The sequence below is a fragment of the Gorilla gorilla genome, chromosome 2, assembly GCF_029281585.2.
Source record: "Gorilla gorilla gorilla isolate KB3781 chromosome 2, NHGRI_mGorGor1-v2.1_pri, whole genome shotgun sequence".
Lineage (NCBI taxonomy): Eukaryota > Metazoa > Chordata > Mammalia > Primates > Hominidae > Gorilla > Gorilla gorilla.
In genome coordinates this window covers 27,099,354-27,116,844 of record NC_086017.1, presented here as the reverse complement: position 1 = coordinate 27,116,844, position 17,491 = coordinate 27,099,354, and the positions used below count along the sequence as shown (strand labels likewise).

General features: G+C 36.6%; 1 protein-coding gene across 39 annotated transcripts in view; it reads left to right on the top strand.

The window, feature by feature from the left end:
- The window catches only part of TBC1D5 (TBC1 domain family member 5), a 588,093-nt gene that overhangs the window by 461,311 nt on the left and 109,291 nt on the right, over positions 1-17,491 (top strand). The gene's annotated exons all lie outside the window — the stretch shown is intronic.

The window sequence follows — 17,491 nt, the reverse complement described above, 5'->3', positions numbered from 1 at the left end:
TTCATTCACATACCATTGGCTAGAACTCAGTCCCGTGGCTCCACCTCATCACGTGAGCCTTTAGAAAACATAGTAGAGCCATGTGCACAGAAAGAAGAAGAAGCAGATTTGGTGAGCAGCCAGTCTCTGTCTCCAAAATGGAAATGTTCTGGTTCTTTTACCTCCTGGGCTCATTGAGATGGCTCTCTCTAAGGGAAAAACTAAAAGTTACAGTGGGAAGCTTGTGACCCTCAATCTTACATCCTGAGAAATCTGATTTTGCTAGTGCTGTCAGAAAAGCCAAGTCATCTCTCTGACACAGATCCAAACTGAGCTTGCAAGGCTGATATGTAAAGCCGGCATGTCTTTTGTCTCTTTCTCAGTCTGCAGTGGGGCCTAGAGCAGCTACAAGACTGACATCCATCCTCATGCCCTCATGTTGATCCCATTCACTTTTGGTGGCAGGCTGTTAGGGTCTAGGTGTTTGTGTTTCCCAAAATTCAGATGTTGAAATCTTAACCACCCAAGATGATGATATTAGGAGGTGGGGCCTTTGTGAAGTGATTAGGTCGTGAGGGCTCTCCCCTCATAGTTGGGATTAGTACCTTTGTAAAAGAGAACCCAGAAAGCTAGCTCACCCCTTCCACCACGTAAGGAAACAGTGAGAAGGCACTATCTATGAACCGAGGAATGAGCCCTTACCAGACACCAGCTCTGCTGCCAACTTTATCCTGGAATTGTGAGAAATAAATTTGTTCTGTTTATAAGCCACTTAGTTTATGGTATTTTGTTATAACATCCAAACAGACTAAGACACAGACACGGGAGGCCACATCATTATCAGATCACTTACAATGAGGAAAAAAAACAACTTACTTAACTCCATATACCAACATACTATACACCTATGTGGAAAACCCAATCAGAATCATAGATCTCCATGGAGTACCTGGTATCAGGTAGAAGCAGATGGGAAGGCATATTTAGTGAAACCGGACTCTGAGACTCTTAAGATACCTACTTCACAGTAAGGGTAGTCTTACTGGGGTCCTGGAAATTACACAGTCCATTACCTACTAACTCAGGCCGTCTTTCCCACTGGCTCTGCCCATATGTGCCTCTTTGACTCTTCTCTGCCTCCTTGGCAGACCCCTTTTGATTGACATCTTATTTCATTAGATATATATTAAACATATAAGGGATATGACATCTTCTTTTGTTAGATATATATTAATCATACAAGGGATATAATCAAGTCTTGCTAACCTGGAAACCACCTAGTTACGGGGGGTTGGTTGGTTGGTTGGTTTGTTTAAAGAGACAGAGTCTTACTCTGTGGCCAGGCTGGAGAGCAGTGGCACAATCATAGTTCAGGGCAACCTTGAATTCCTGGGCTCAAGTGGTCCTCCCCATAACCTCCCGAGTAGCTGGGACTACAGGTGTGCACCACTACACCTGGCTAATTTTTTTTACTCTTTTGTAGAGACGGTTTCTTGCTTTGTTTCTTAGGCAGGTCTCAAACTGACCTCAAGAGATCTTTCTGCCTCAGCCTCCCAAAGTGTTGAGATTACAGGCATAAACCACCATACCTAGCCCACCCAGATTTTTGAGGAAGGCTTTGTATACCTTTTCTCAGAGGCAAATAGTGTTAATTTTGGAATTTGACTGATTCACAATTCTTAGGTGCACCTCAGATTTACTTCTCATTATTATTAAAATTGGTTTCTGAAGAGGCAAATTGGAAATAATTGTTTCCTCCCCTCACTCACCTTGTTAGGGATACTGACACTTTAACATCTTTTTACTCCATGGTTGCTTCAGTAAATTAAGAGTTCAGTTTTCAGGTTTTCTCTGCACACTACTATTTTTCACTTTTTTGACAGCCCCTTCAAGTTTATCTTCAGTAGTGTTTACTGAAAATGTGTTGAAGATATATGAATTGATAAAGCTGAAAGCTCTGTTTCACTAAATCGTCAGCCCAAAGTCTGTCCATCATCCTGTTAAAAGTTGGAGTTGTTTAGTGACTTGATTCTTTCTGGACTTTTCTTGAGGTTCTTATTGCAATATAAGTGGCTTATTCATCAATTCTCTCTTTTTTTCTACAACAACAGCAATAAAAATAGAGAGTATTTCAGATTTATTCTACTTAAAGTGGGTATTGTATGGTACCTGCATGGTTTGAGCTGCCTTTGAGGAACAGCACCAGGTGGGAAAATTTGTAGAAGGCAGAAAAGTGACAGGAATAGTTGCAGTGATTTTCGTAAACCCAAGAAAGAGGTAAACCCTCATCTTTCCAGCCATTATCTGGAGAAATCCAGCCAGATTTTCTCATAAATGTTCTAATTGAACGTTTCTATTATATATTCCACTTACAAGAGAATCCACTGATGAGAATGTCAGCTATTAATTTGAGATCATCTACTTAATTTGCTTAATTAATAACATCTTATTTGAGCTCTCTTATTTGAACTTTCTTGTATTTGAGTTCCAGAGACTAACCAACCACATAGGAAACAGTATTTGGAATAGCAATGAACAAAAACTAAAAAATTTCAGCATATATTTAGGACATATTCATTCAAAAGGAATTGACCTCTGATTAAACAAGGAGGAGAGATTTCAGTATCTGAGAGGTAACACAGTTGATGCCCTAAAGGATTTCATCAGAGGATTTAATGTGTTTTTACCTATGTATATGTTTTTTAAATTAAAGTTCGTATTATTTTTTACCAACTATTCCTTTTGATGTGGGAAAACAAACAGTGGAATAAAGGTAATATGAGCATTCTGTTTCCTTCTTTGCCTTTTCGTTTCCTTTCTTTTTTTTTTTTTTTTTTTATTAAATACAGTTAAACTTTGAGCTTCTTGAAAACAGAAAACAGTAGATAACTTCAAGGAACTTTTAAGAAAGAGTATCAACAAGGCTTGGTGGGTAATTAGCTGTAAGCCATGAACAATTTGTTGCATTTCCCAAGTCTCCAACTATTGATTGAGTTACTGGGAAAATATGCAGATTAGCAATTTTTTTTTTTTTTTGAGACAGAGTTTTGCTCTTGTCATCCAGGCTAGAGTGCAGTGGCACGATCTCAGCTCACTGCAACCTCCACCTCCCGGGTTCACGCGATGCTCCTGCCTCAGCCTCCCAAGTAGCTGGGATTATAGGCGCCTGCCATTACACCTGGCTAATTTTTGTGTTTTTAGTAGAGACAGGGTTTCGCCATGTTGGCCAGGCTGGTCTCGAACACCTGACCTCAGGTGATCCACTCATCTTGGCCTCCCAAGCAGATTAGCAAATTCGCAGAGGGTGGCTGCGTGTAAGAATGAGGTTGGATAATGAGTCAATTCCGAGGAGGTTATGGGATATCCAGGTAGAAATATCCAGAAGGTAATTGGGAATGTGTGCCTAGAGCTCTAAGAAGGGATCTGGACCAGAATTACAGACTTAGGAGTCTTCAAGTATAAGTATTAATTGTAGTTGAGGGAATGTAAGTGGTCCAGGAATGATATTTTGGGGAAATGAGATGTGAGCTAGGAAGGGAATCATAGGAAATGGTATCAAAGAGATGGTAGGGTCAAGAAGAAGGAGTGTATGGAGAAGATTCAGAATGTGGGAAAACTGTAAGAAGACAGAATTATAATTGCCTGAGGGTAGATAATTCTAACAACATGGAAAATGATGAGTGGCAAATGTTACAGAGAAATCAACTGAGATTTAAAATAAATGAGCCTGTTGAAAGTTGTTTACATATTTAGGGTACGCATTGAAGGGGAAATTAAAGTGCTCTTTCAGAATGAAACAGTGACATAAAAAAATAAAAGTCAAGCAATAAGATTGTAGAGGGTTGAGAAAAAGGAAGGGAGAAGTGAAAATAGTGAGGACTGTTGGGATGAAAATAAATGAGCAACATAGTGCTGTTGATTACAAAGGAATGACTGTTTTCAAACACATATACTTTAGCATTTCCCAATCAGATATTTGTTAAAGTAATATGTTCAGTTTTTCATTCTTAATTTTGGGAGATGTGGAAAATTACGAAGTATTATCAATGCCATATACTTGGAACTTGTATTATTTATTCCCGAAGGAAAACTGAGAATTAACAATGTTCTTCATATTTTCGTGAACCCTTATGGTATGTTTAGCCAGAAGAAGTTCGAAGATAGAACTGGGTTCAGTTCCTGGCTGTTCCCTTACCATCTCATATAACTTTGGCCAAACCACTAATTATTCCGAACCTCTTTCTTTACCTATAAAATGGTAATGAGTTTTTTTGTGAAAAATTTAGGACTGAGATAATATTTGTAAAAGAACTAATGTGGTCTGGCACCTACTTGGTACCAGTAAATAATAACCGATGTTATATGTTTCTTCCATAAGAGGAAGAAGACTACATGGGCTTGACTTCATTTGTGGCATATTTAAGCTGTGGTTTATTTCATTAAATTTTCTGCTTAATTGATGCCTCATAAATGAGCTAATTCTTTCTTAAACCTTGTCTAAGTTTCCAGTTATATAGAACAACACCTAAATAATTTAATAGTACAGTGTATCATTTGTTGATTTAAAAAAAAATTGTCTATTGCTTTTTATATACTAGTATAACACATAAAGTTTGGAGATTCTAGATATCATTAATCATTAAGTAGTACAGTCTAGAAAAATAAGTCACAGTGTAACAGCTGATGAGATCGCTAAGAATCGCAACAGCAATAAGTTCATTCTTTCTTCACTAAGCTGCACCTCTCCTCTCCATAACTCTCTCCCAACAACACAAATGTTGTAAATGCCTATTCATCCTTCAGATTACTGTTCCATTGTGACTTCTTCTGATGAGGTTCCCTGTATAGGTGATATTTCCCTTTTCTCTAGCTGCCTTTAAGATTTTTCCTTTCACATTGGCCTTGGAAAGTCTAATGACTGTGTTGCAGATGGTCGTCTTGTATAGTAACCACATAAACTGAATTAAAAACAAAACTATATGATCATCTCAATAGATGCAGAAAAATCTTTTGGTAAAATCCAACATCCTTTCATGATAAAAAAAAAAACGCTCGAGAAACTAGGCATTGAAGGAACATACCTCAAAATAATGAGTCATCTATGACAAACCCACAGCCAACATCATACTGAACAGGCAAAAGCTAGAAGCATTCCCCTTAAGAACTGGAAGAAGATAAGGTTGCCCACTCTTGCCACTCCTATTCAACATAGTACTGGAAGTCCTAGCCAAAGCAGTCAGGCAAGAGAATGGAATAAAAGGCTTCCAAGTAGGAAAAGAGGTAGTCAGAGTATCTCTCTTCTCTGGCAATATGATGCTATACCTAGAAAACCCTTAAAGACTCCACCAAAAGTCTCCTAGACCTGATAAACAACTTCAGTAAAGTTTCAGGATACAAAATCAATGTAGAAAAATCAGTAGTATATCTGTACACCAATGTAAGCTGAGAACGAAATCAAGAATGTAATCTCCTTCACCATTGCCACAAAAAAGTATCTAGGAGTACATCTTCCCAAGGACATGAAAGGTCTCTACAAGGAGAACTGCAAAACACTGCCGAAAGAAATCATAGGTGACAAAAACAAATGGAAAAACATTCCAGGCTATGGATTGGAAGAATCAATACCATTAAAATGTCCTACTGCCCAAAGCAATGTACAGATTCAAAACTGCTATTTCTATCAAATTCCCAGTTCCATTTTTCACAGAATTAGAAAAAACTATTCTAAAATTAATATGAAACTGAAAAAGAGCCCGAATAGCCAAAGCAATCCTAAGCAAAAGGGACAAAGCTGGAGATGTCACATTACCTGACTTCAAACTATACTACAAGGCCACAGTAAGCATAACAGCATGGTACTGCTACAAAAACAAACACATAAGCCAATGGAACAGAATAGAGAACTCAGAAATAAGACAACACACCTGCAGCCAACTGATATTTGACAAAGCTGACAAAAATAAGCAATGGGGGAAAGACTCTCTATTCAATAAATGGTGCTGGGAAAACTGGCTAACTATATGCAGAAGAATGAAACTGGACTCCTACCTTCACCATATACAACAATTACCTCAAGATAAATCAGAGCCTTAAAAGTGAGACCTCAGCCTATTAAAAATCCTAGGGGAAAAAACTAGGAAATCCTCTTCTGGACATCAGCCTTGGCAGATAATTTATGGCTAAGTCCTCAAAAGCAACTGTAACAAAAACTGACAAGTGAGAACTCATTAAACTAAAGGGCTCTGCACAGCAAAAGAAACTATCAACAGGGTAGACAACCTACAGAATGGGAGAGAATATTTGCAAACTTTGCATAATGGGAGAATGCTCACTTACAGTGAAGTGAATGAGCCTTCTACTTACTTCACTGTAAGTCTACTTCTTGTCTACTTCTGAAGAGCTCAATCTTTCTGTGCTAACTCCTGTGAGAGGGTTTCCATTGCTGCGGGACTGATAGCAGAGAGATTTGATATCCAAAATGTATAAGGAACTTAAACAAATCAAGGGAAAAAATCCATTAAAAAGTAGACAGAGGACAGGAACAGACTGTTCTCAAAAGAAAACATACAAGTGTCCAACAAGCATATGAAAAAATGCTCAACATCACTGATCATCAGAGAGATGCAAATCAAATCTGTAGTGAGATATCATCTCGCACCAGTCAGGATGACTATTATTAAAAAGTTGAAAAATAACAGATGTTGGTGAGACTGCAGAGAAAAGGGAACTCTTACACATTGTTGATGGGAATGTAAATTAGTTCAGCCGCTATGGAAAGCAGTTTGGACATTTCTCAAAGAACTAAAAATAGAACTACCATTCAACCCAGCAATCGCATTACTGGGTATATGCCCAAAGGAAAATATATCATTCTAAGTAAAAGGTACATACGTGCTTATGTTAATTGCAGCCCTATTCACAACAGCAAATACATGGAATAAACCTAGGAGCCCATCAGTGGTGGATTGAATAAAGAAAATGTGGTACATATACACCATGGAACACTACGCAGCCATAAAAAGGAATGAAACTGTGTCCTTTACAGCAACATAGATGTAGCTGGAGGCATAGTCCTAAGTGAGTTAACACAGAAACAAAACCAAATTATCACATGTTCTCACTTACAAATGGGAGCTATATCTTGGGTTCAACTGACCTAAACCCAGAAACAGGAGACACCAGAGACTCCAGAAGGAGGGAGGAAGGGAGACAAGACCCATAAAACTTCCTATTGGGTACTGTGTTCACCATCTGGGTAATGGGATTAATAGAAGCCCAAACCTTTGTATCATGCAGTATACCCTTGTAACAAACCTGTACATGTACCCCATGAATCTAAAATAAAAATTGGAGTTAAAAAAGAAATAGTTAATTTCTGGCTGCAGACTAAGAAAGTTCAGCTACCTCTTAAAACAATCAAGTAATCTGTGGACAGCTCTACTTACGGAACAGACCACTACAAATCTCTCTGCTATCGGCAGTCCCACAGCAATAGAAACCCTCTCAGAGGAGTTAGCACAGAAAGAGTAGGCTCTTCAGAAGTAGACAACTTACTTCACTGTTCGTGAGCATTCTCCCTTCATTCTCCCCACTGACCCCTCCTAGACTTCTTATTCAGGTGAGGTACTGGATGTTTTCTGGGCCAAAACTTGTGCGTCTAAATATGCCCCAATCCTAAATGTTATTCCTATCCAGGGCTGGCTGCCATTCATCTGGTGTTGCAGCTTATAACAGTTACTAAAATGTTGAAGTACTTATATGTAAGTAGCTAAAGAAATTCAGTATCAGAGGGGTTAAATCCCGGCATGGAAGGGGCTTTCCAGACATTTCTTCCTGGATCCCTATAGGTCCTGATGGTAGCTGCCTATACTAAACCACTTGTTTTATGTTTTGACTACTACCCCGAACATATTCATTCAGTAGTAAAAGAGTTAAGAAACTAGTATAGTAGTATCCATAAGACTAAACCTTCCCAAGAGGAAAGCTGTTAGCCAAAATCACCTTTCAGTTTTCTGGAAAAAGGCATCAAGCCCCCAAATGGTCTCTTGATGGAATTTAAGGGGTCTGGGAAGTTGGATGGGAAAAATTTACATCTTTATTTTCATTAAGCCCTTACTGAAATTTATATTTTCTTCAAATATGGGTATAGGCAACAAACTACAATATTATTAGCAGTATCTGAAACATTGTCGCTAATAACACAGAGTTTTCCTATCCGATTACAGTTCATGAAGATATCTTGAAATACTATTTACATTCATTACTACTTTAAAATTATACTAATGATCATACCAGCCACTATATCTTGTCATATAATTATTAATATAAAAGCACATGTGAATATATTACAACTTTGTTCAGTATTCTGTTACTATTTTTTATTTTATTTTCTTTATTACCCTATATACTTTATTTTATGCATTTTTAAAAACATTATTCTAGAAAGGAGACCAAAATCTTTACCAGAAAGCAGAGGATTCTGTGGCATAAAAAATATTAAGAACACATAGCATAGATATTATGTAAGCAGCATGTAATTGGTTTTCCAATCATTATTATTAAAGTAGTTGGTTTTAAGGCTGAGCTGTATCAAAGATTATTGATTAAAAATATTTTACAACACTATCTGCTGTTTAGAGAAATTCACATCTAAGATTAGTGTTCTTTTTTAAAATGACACATGGAATCTAGAATAAGATAATCCAAAGGCAAAAGTCCATCTACATGGACTCTTCTCCATGGTCTTCTCTGTGGTCTAACTTGACATACTTTCTCCTATATAGGTAACAGGCTCACTCAGGAAAATACAACTCAAATCTAGGTGTTATTTGTGTTTGCATTGTGATTTCTCCCTTCACTTAGAAATTTCAAAGTTCATATTTCACTTTTTACTAATAAGATTCACAAAAAATACAGTGGAAGCAAATGACCTTGGTAAGAATGGGTTTTTACAATAAATGAATTTTTAATTCCAAGATGTTTTTTCATTGAAATTACTACCCCAATTGCATTAAAAGTGTGGCTGTGCAAAGCTTCCTTCTACCAGGCTTCATGTGCAGGACCTTGGTTTTTGTTGCCTTGGCAATTCCAAAAGCAGGTGTTGAAAGAGAAGAAGATAGGAAAAAGAAGATGGGAGAAAAATTTTCCAAATCAGAGTTCTCAGTCCAAGGACTTATTCTTGGGGATTCAAAAATTCTAACAGTATTTTTAAATTGCCTCTATTTTGATGGTTACTTGATTAAACTGTTCTAACATTTCTAAAAATAAAAATTTGCAGTGATAACTTTTATATCAGACTTTACCTCTGTTTCCCAAATTGGGATCTTTAGGATTATTTTTTTGAGATCACTTTTTTCCTTTTTTTCTTTAATAAAGATTGGGAGCCGCTCTTAGGAACAGACAAATGGATTTCCATATTTCTTAAAGCGTTGAAGTAAATCTCTCCCACCCCCACCATTACTGACATTGAAGAAGGAAAAAGGTGAGGAGTTCAGTACTACTGAAAAGAGCCAACCAGTTATCTAAAAGACATATTTTGAGGCCCAGTATTAGCAACAAAGAAAATTTGTAGACCTAAACTCCTACTTTCCATATATATAAATAACAAACTGGGGGTGGGGGGTATGTTACTCTGGCATCTTCCTGCATGCTAAATTCAAAAATGTAAATACATTAGTAAAAGAAAAAAATTTATTTCTCTTTTGGTGTCTATTTATTGTGTGAAGCTAAAGTCGAGCATAACGCACAGGTGGTTTAAAATGCTTCTCTGCCATCTGAGATCTCGGCTTGCCAGGGTATAGATGGGGATGTCACTTTAGGGAATTGGGTTTATTCAGTATGTAAAATGAGGCTGGCATGGCTTCAGAGGTTTTGTCTGTGTCTTTACCCAATTAACGGTGTTTTTGCTTCCTTTTTTTTTAAACTTTTTCTCTTCTAAATTTTCTTTTTTTAGTTTACTCTATAGATGCATAAATGAGAATTACCTAGATTTTTCTATCAATTGCCCTAAGATTCTTAATACCTAGTTTTCACAATATATTTTTTCCATCAAAATACATAGGAATTATTAGTAAATAAACCAGAAGTCATTTTGATCCTGATGCTGAAATAATATTGTAGTCACAACCAAGTTACAAATATTTATATTCTTTTTTAATGAAAATCTATATTAATTTGATGGATGCATTGTAGTCACACATTTTGAATTTTGTGTATTATTTAAAACAAAAACTAGGTTTTATTTTCCAAATCTGAGGTTTTGTGAATTTATTTTATACTAAGTATATGAAATTAACTCATGGTAAGGCTGTTAAAGAAAAGTGATTTAGATCAGGAAGGTACAGCTCAATATACTATTATGCATAAATATGTATAGTAAAATGAGTATTGTCCTTAGTCACAAGTAATATAAGAAGAAAATCAACTCTTGGATAAATGAAGAATAAGAAATAAGATACAAAGTCTAGGTTTGATAATATTTAGATAATATTCAGACAATACCCCTTATTGATACAGTGTGCATATGTATTTTAAAGGGAATAATTTTGAGAGCATGTGGGATTATAATGTCTGCCTTTTTGATTCCTTGTGTTACTGTATCTATATTTAATGAAAAGGGCAGTAAGTGGCAATAAGAGACAGAAATGGTGAGACCTTTGTGAACCCTCTAGCAATCAGTGAATATCAGACCACAAATTTTTCCAGCTTTAATTACAGGCAAAAGAAAAGACAAAATTAGCATTTTAATATAGAAATATCTTAGGCTTTAAGAGAATTATGATAAATCTAATGTTGCCTAGTGAACCAGAGAGGGAACATTACAACAAACTGTCTCCTTAGGAATATTTGTTTAAATAAAGGCAACAATACTTCATCCTTATCTTTTTTAGATAATTACCACTATTTCAGGCTGTTCTTTGTTCCAGGTTTAAAATACCTTTAGTTAAAAAAAAAAAAAGCAATTGGCAGTGTTTGTTTTCTATAAAACTATAAGAAGAGAAAAATTCTGTTTGCTTGGCACTAACAAGATAATTATTTTAGGGAGAGTTTTTGCTCTGCAGCTCTAGTTCACGCGTGCCATGGCATCTCTGCACTTGGATGTATTTAGGTTATCTCATTTCAGTTACAGCGTATTAAACTAACTCTTCTTCCATGGCTGAGGTTTGCCCACCTGTCTCCCCTAAAACACCTGCAACATATGTTTGCATAGCCCTGTAATGCTTTGCCTTTAGGGTCCTGAGAAATTCCCCCAGAGCTTTTTGCTTATAAACAGCTGAGCAATTCCTTTTTCTAATGACGGTTGCTTTCCCCCCAGCATTGAGGCAATAACATATTCACTAAAATAAGGGTCTCATTTTTCATCAAAGAGGAACGTTCAACATATTTTTACAGTGCTGTTTCTCCTTCAGAGCTTTATTTTTCCCCTTTTGTAATCTAGCATGCTATAAAAATTAAGGGTTGGTAGCAAGATATTAGGGGAAAGAAAGCTAAGTAATTCTTCATTTGTCAAATATTTTCTATTCTTCATGCCAAACATACATTATACTGTAAATATTTTTTCCTGTTAAACAAGTGCTATAGAACTTTGTCAGTTTAATGTAAAAATTGTGACTATCATTTTTATAGTTTTATAGTTTTATAAAAATGATAATTTGGACATACTGCAGGAAATCACTTTGATTATTATATTCTCATATGCTAGCAAACAAATGCTGCATTAATAGTATGATTTTACACCTTTTTCATATTAATAAACCTATGTGCTCCTATTCTGAGAAATAAGACAGCCTCTCTCCTCACATGAGATCCAGCATTCATATTTTTTCTATGTGTTTTTGCTTTAAAAAATATAATGCTTGTCAAAATCTATCCTAAATTCATGTATAACTATTTGAAGTATGAAACATCACTTTTTCCACCTATTTGTTATCATGAATTTTAGGTCGTCAAACTGTCAGATCTGCCCTCTGATTCATGTCTGTCAGTGCTCAGTGGTATCAAAACGTAACCATAGCTTCCATTTCATTGAGTTCTTATCAAGTGCCTGGTATTGTGCTGGGAACTTAGTTCTCATTGTGTCAATTAATCCTTACTGCAGTTTTGCAGTTGAGTGAACTAGAGCTTAGAATGTAACTAACTCCTTACAGTTGCTCCACTAGTAATGGATGGAGCAGGAATCTGAGTACAACCCTCACTGACTCCTGATCCCTTGCCTCACCTATCAGGCACCCTGTGCCTGACGCTAGAGCACATGAGTGCCCTTATATTTACCCTAGTGCTTTTGTTTTCAACGTATAACTTCACCTCTACATTAACTCCTACTGGTACTTTAATAAATTAGAACAGGCATCTCTGGAATTGATATTCTTTTGCTCTTTTCAGTTCTGCCGATATTTATAAATAGCCAGTCCTTTGAAATATACTCTGCTGTTCAAAGCAAGATGAGACTTCTCCTTCTGTAATCTCTATTTGATGATTCAAATGGAGATACCACCTTGGAGTAAAGAACAGGAGTTAGGGGATCAGTCCAGAAAGTACTGTTTGTAATTACCTTTGTTGGATGAGTTTGATTTCTCTAGACTCAGTAGAAGGAAAATATGTACCATCTTATAGTTATGTGTACTTCTTGTAGCATCTAGTATTTAGTTAGGCTTAGTGTGAATTAGCATTTAAATATTTTTATACTATCATAACAAAATGAGTTTGGACTTAAAATATTGAAATGTTGCCATAGGGGTAAGAGTGGCAGAGAGGAGGTAGGTCAGCTGATCTACAGACTTCCATTACAGAGTGCAGATTATGGCCAAGGCGAGTTGTTCACCATCCAAAGTCAAACTCATTCTTGGACAGCATGTTTGTTTTACCTAAAATTACATTAAAGAGCAGTCTACTATCATATAATATATACCTCAGAAGTGGACAGAGTTAACTATAACTTAGATCGATTTCAGTTTTTATCTCTTATTTTGATCGCTGTTATTTAAGCATTATTGTAAGTCGATTTTGTGATGATGCTAAATTAACAAAAGCATTTTGGAAAGTCAGAAGCGTAGCATGGGCTTTATTTAGTTTTGATTTGTTATTTGCATATTGTTTCTTCTAGAAAACTTGCATCTACCACTGTCAGTTCTGCTTCTGTAAGTCACTTTGTCCACAAGACTTTAAGATACCTGCCCAAAATTCAGCCTGTCCATGTCATGGGTTTGATGTTCAGCATTCTTCTTATATTGCTATAAAATAAAATGCTGAAGAAAAAGCTTTAAATAGAGTTTCAACAACATTAACAGAAAAGAGTTGAGTGATACTTGGGCAGTTAATGAACTGAAATCTTGTGAAAGACTTATTTCAGGCCCATCCTGGTTGGCCTAGGAAAGGCATGGTAAACCCAGGATGAACTGAATTTGAATTTGTGATTTCTGTACTTTTCTTTTTTCTTTCTTCATTTCTTTTTTTTCTTTCTCTTTTTTTTTTTCTTTTTTTTTTGGAGACAGGGTCTCATTCTGTCGCCCAGGTTGGAGTGCAGTGACACAGTCTTAGCTCACTGCAACTTCCTCCTCCCAGACTCAAGCTGTTCTACCTCAGCCTCAGCCTCCCAAGTAGCTGGGACTACAGGCATGTGCCACCATACTCGGCTGTCTTACTTTTTAGGAGATAGGATCTCACAGTCACCGAGATTGGAATGCAGTGGCATGATCATAGTTCACTGCAGCCTCAAACTGCATTCAAGTGATCCTCCTGCCTCAGCAGCATGTACCACCATGCCCAGCTAATTTTTTTTATTTTTTGTTGAGACTGTGGTCTTGCTATTTTGCCCAGTCTGGTCTCAAACTCCTGGCCTCAAGCGATCCTCCTACCTCAGCCTCCCAAAGTTCTGGGTTTACAGGCATGAACCACTGCACCCAGCCTGCATCTTTATGTATAGTTATATAAACTTCCCAGGACATGGAACATAATTGGTATTCCTCTGCACACAGACTAATATCAGTTAAGATATCATTACCATTTTGCTATCTTTCTTCCAAAGGAAAATTCACCAAAACAAACACATTTAAAAAAAAAATACATTTTCGGTCGGGTGTGGTGGCTCATGCCTGTAATCCCGGCACTTTGGGAGGCCGAGGCGGGTGGATCACGAGGTCAGGAGATTGAGACCATCCTGGCTATCATGGTGAAACCTCATCTCTACTAAAAATACAAAAAATTAGCTGGGCGTAGTTGCGGGCGCTTGTAGTCCCAGCTACTCGGGAGGCTGAGGCAGGAGAGTGGCGTGAACCCGGGAGGTGGAGCTTGCAGTGAGCCGAGATCGTGCCACTGCACTCCAACCTGGGCGACAGAGCAAGACCCTGTCTCAAAAAAAAAAGAAAACATTGTTTTGGAAATGCTCATGATAGTTGAAGTCCCGACTGTGTGAAAATGAGTTTAAAATACAGTCATGCACTGCGTAATGACATTTGGGTCAACAACAGACCACACATATGATAGTGGTCCCATAAGATTATAATACCATGTTTTTACTGTATCTTTTCTGTTTTAATATGTTTAAGTACACAAATACCACTGTGTTGTACCTGTCTACTGTATTCAGTACAGTAACATGCTGTACAGGTTTGTAGCCTGGGGTCAATGAGCTGTATCATATAACCTAGGTGTGTAATAAGCTATACCATCTAGATTTTTGTAAAATATATTCTATGATGCTCACACAATGATGAAATCACCTAATGACACATTTCTCAGGACGTATCCCCATCATTAAGCAACACATGACTGTAATTGCCAATTGTTCCAATACAGATGAAGACATAATGTTAAAGTGTTGACATAACATGTTCTGCCCAATGAGAAATCACAGTTTTCATGGGGTCTGATTTTTCTTACATATAGAGTTTTACATATATAGAATTCTAGTAGCTCTTATATTTTAGAGGAGATTCCAGAACTTTAAAGGTTAGAAATCATTATATTTTTATAAAGTTTTATTTGAAAAAAAAAAAAAACTCCTTTAAGAAAAGCAAATATTAGCCAAGCGTGGTGTCTCACACATGTAATAACAGCACTTTGGAAGGCTGAGGTGGGTGGTTCACTTGATTCCAGGAGTTCAAGACCAGCCTGGGCAGCATGGCAAAACCCCATCTGTACAAAACAATATAAGAATTATCTGGGCATGTTGGTGCATGCGTGTAGTCCCAACTACCAGGAGGCTGAGGTGGGAGGATCACTTGAGCCTGGGATGTCAAGGCTGCAATGAGCCAGAGGTGGGAGGATCACTTGAGCCTGGGATGTCAAGGGTTCAATGAGCCAAGATAGCAGTACTACACTCCAGCCTGGGCGACAGAATGAGACCCTGTCTCCCCCCCACCCCACCCCACCCCCCAAAAAAGGAGCAAGTATCTCTTTTAAAATATTTCAATTGCATAAAGTGAGAATTCCGCTCATTTAATCTTGTCCCCCTAGGAAAACCATTGATATCATTTTGGTACGTCCCAGTTATCTATCCATTGACGTTTATGTGTACATTTATAGATGTATTTTTAACAATGATTTGAACCTGTTACCTAGTTTCAATTTGGTTTTCTTTTTGGTTGTTGTTTGTGTGAGATGGTATTCCAAAATTCCTTAACTTTTTAAAACCTTATTTAATAGAGATAAAATTAACTTAATTGAAAGAGAAGAATTATAGGTAAATTGGAAGAACTGTACTTACTGAATCTTAATGTATAAAAATATTGGTATCCTTTTTATTGTTCATGTCTAGATGTTGATTTTTATAGCCATGCAGTGGTGTACGGGTGTTTCAGATGTTTCATTTTATGCTGTCCAGTACAGTAGCCACTTGCCACATGTGGCTGTTTAGCACTTGAAGTGTGGCTAGTCCAAATTGAGATGTGCCATAAGTATAAAATACACACTGGATTTCAAAGACTTTGTACAAAAGGAACAATGTGAAGTATCTCATTAATAACTGTACATGTTGATTACATGTTAAAATCATAATATTTTAGATATACTGAATTAAATAAAATATCACATTTAGTTTCACTTGTTTCCTTTTTATTTTCTTTTTTAAATGTGGCTACTAGAAAATTTTAAATTATAGGTGAAATTTATATTTGTGACCCACTGTTGGACAGTGCTGGTCTAGATCCATCTATATGTCTGTATATTTATGTTTTAGAAACATCACTGTCTTCCCAACAGAAAAGAATAACTTTCAACCATAACCTCTGATTTTATTTTCTTGACATTTCAAATGCTGTTTTTCAACATCATCTTTTGATTCTTTTTTTTGTTTCCAGTACAGTGGTACTTTAAACTACCTCTCCCTTTGATACCAGTAAGTCTCTTAGGAATTTAAATAGGCCTCAGTGAAAGCAATACTTGAGCCTCATTTATATGTTCAAGTTAGATCATTATTCCTAATAATGTCTTTAAGTGCTTAGATAGATCAGCACTCTGTGTCTTGAATTGCTTGTCATTTCTTTATAAAGATGTTTCAAGTAATTGCTCCATGTGATCCCTTCTTTCATTATTTTATGGCAAAAAGTAACATAATCCTTTAGTAGTTTGTTGGAAGTCAGAGAAAAAGGGTCTTTTTTTATTAGCAGAAACAAAATGTATTTCCAGGTACTGAGAATATAGGGCAAAATTAGTCACGAGCGATAGTCCTGCGAAAGTTAATTTTTAAAATACATCATGAATGCACTGTCAATCTGCCAGTGGCCTTAACCTCTATTTTATTTTCCCATTATACTTGGGTCCAGGTTGTCATCAGCTACCATGAGAAAACCTATGTAATTCCTAGAGAGAGAAAAGTTGCACTGTTAGACTTAATAGTATGGTCGTCATGGAAGCATCAGTTATCTTCATCAAGGCAATTCAGATTTGATTATTGTAGAACTGTGTTGAATACCAAACCAGTGGAGTAGTAGCTGGAGCTAAATCAAGGGATTGTCATTTTTGTCAGATGATTAGGGCTGGCTTGGAAGAGATATGAAAGGGTTGAGCTGTATAAATATTCTCCTTTCAGCAGAAAAAGAAAAGGTCCATCATGGCCATTAAATGCGGCTTGTTAGCTTGATGAATTTCAAACTGTTTAACCTTAGCAATTATATCCCCCCACAACCCCCCCCGTGCCTGCATGCAAGTGTATCAGTGCCTTGGAATTATGTCTCCAAGGATTGATATCTACGCATATTGGTAATTTTCTATTAAGATAATATGCAGCTTTTCCGTGTCCAGATATGTATCTCAAAGGAAGTGCATGCCTTGGTTCAAAAACCTAATTATTAACTTGAATTATCTGCCCAGGTAAACATTAGAACACATTTATTTATAAGGTTTTAAAAACTTTTTATGGTAAATATATGTAATTTAACATTTTAGAGATTATGGTATTCATTTAAATTATGCTGTAAACATGATTGGTTTTTATAAAGCAGAAGTATATTTGTTTAATTTTTACTCGCCTGTGAGGGATTTGAACATTTAAATAATAGATATGTTTAAATAATAG